The 1,683-nt window shown below is 36.4% G+C and overlaps 1 protein-coding gene across 1 annotated transcript in view; it reads right to left on the bottom strand.

The window, feature by feature from the left end:
* Nucleotides 1-955, bottom strand: part of LOC106527381 (protein-serine O-palmitoleoyltransferase porcupine) — a gene marked incomplete at its 5' end in the record, with an annotated part of 41,623 nt that extends 40,668 nt beyond the window's left edge. Inside the window, 1 exon segment of the mRNA XM_014022243.1 lies at nt 868-955.
* Nucleotides 956-1,683: the final 728 nt, after the last annotated feature.

The raw sequence follows: 1,683 nt of genomic DNA on the forward strand, positions 1-1,683 counted from the left end.
AAAAGCCTGAATTTTGCCTGAAACTCTCAGACTGAAGAAGTCTCTTAGAAGAGAGACGAAACGTTTCATTAAAGAAGAACCCGTCCAGAGGACCTATACAATTTTTTTCCTTTTGTTTTTTTACCTGGATTACTGAGATGCATCAGGACAATTATTTATATTTGTGTACTAGCTGTTTAGATTGTCAAAAAACCTGTGTTTTTAGGGTTATTAACAAAGTTTGTGTACTCAGACCAGAAATATTTGGGGTCACAAGTTTTTGCCATGAATATTTAGTGGGTCAGAAGACAAAAAGTTGGGGAACCACTGCTCTAAAAGATAACCAGTAGATGTACATTTAGTTATTACTGTCTGAAAGTTTCACTGGGATTTGTTCAGAGGTTCAGGAAGTATTTTGCTCACTTTATTTGCAATAGTTGATGCCCAACTTTTAAACACAGATGTAAAGCTTAAAGCTCAGATTATAAACTGGGGATCAGTCTCAGCTACTACACCTGATTTTACCTCAATGTATGAAACTGAGAGGATTATTTTCATTTTGGTTGATTTGTAATGCCAGCCATCTTCAGGTGGATTCCAAAAGTTAGTTAGTCCTCCATCCATTGTTTTATCTGGGAGTTTCATTAAACACTGTCCAGTAATTCATGAGATATTTTGCTAATAGACAGATAAAAAAAACAAACAAACAAAAAAAAAAAAAACACGTGGGTTCGTTTTCGCCTTCGGCCGTGTGGAAACACAACATTCATCGACCTGAGAAGAACAAACACTTCTGACAACAAACAGACTCTGTTCTGCTGAGCTGCAGCAGAACCGAACAAACAGAACTAACAAACGATATTAKTGCTCAATAATAAAGATACTGACCCGTTCTACTGATGGTTCTGGTTCTGAGCGGGGGAAACTTTGATATCTTCAGCAGCTGCTTTAAAAAATAAAAATAAAATTTAAAAAAAAAGAAAGACAGAAACTTCGACGGATGCTTTGTTGGCGGTGAGGAAAGAAACATGTTAGCTCAGTGTCGCCCCCTGCTGGACTGGATGCTTGAAACTTCTACAGTAAAGTACCCTTTTCAATCCAGACATGCAGTTTGTTTTACATATCAGAACGAAATAAAAAATAATAAACTGCAATAATCTTCACCAGGTTCTAAAATGAGCCAAATTTAACCTAAAATGTTAAAAAACTAAACATCAGAGCTTTATAGTAACTAAATACATTAGAGCAAATAATAGAGCTGAATGTCATCCTTGAACAACAAAAATTGTTATGAACATATTTTAGCACATGACACGATTTTAAACATATCAGTAAAGGTGAAGATGATTGGGTTGATACAGCCAAGATGGAAAGACATCAGCAGTTAAACAACAGAAAGCAACTGCTGCTGCCCACCAATCCTGGAAGGATTAAAGGTCATTTCCAAACTATTTGTGATCAATAATTTTACAGAGAGAGACTATTCATACAAGTGTAAAGCATAAAGAGTGGGGGCCCCAACAAACACTGCATGAACAGACCTTTGACAAGAACCCACAAGTTGAAGCCAGAAGTGGACCAGTCTTGTCAGCTGGTTCCTGCAGAGGTTTATATAGCGGGTAAAATAAGTATTGAACGTGTCACCATTTTTCTCAGTAATTATATTACTAGAGGTGCTAATGACATGAAATTTTCACCAGATGT

This window comes from Austrofundulus limnaeus, unplaced genomic scaffold, assembly GCF_001266775.1.
Source record: "Austrofundulus limnaeus strain Quisiro unplaced genomic scaffold, Austrofundulus_limnaeus-1.0 Scaffold321, whole genome shotgun sequence".
Classification (NCBI taxonomy): domain Eukaryota; kingdom Metazoa; phylum Chordata; class Actinopteri; order Cyprinodontiformes; family Rivulidae; genus Austrofundulus; species Austrofundulus limnaeus.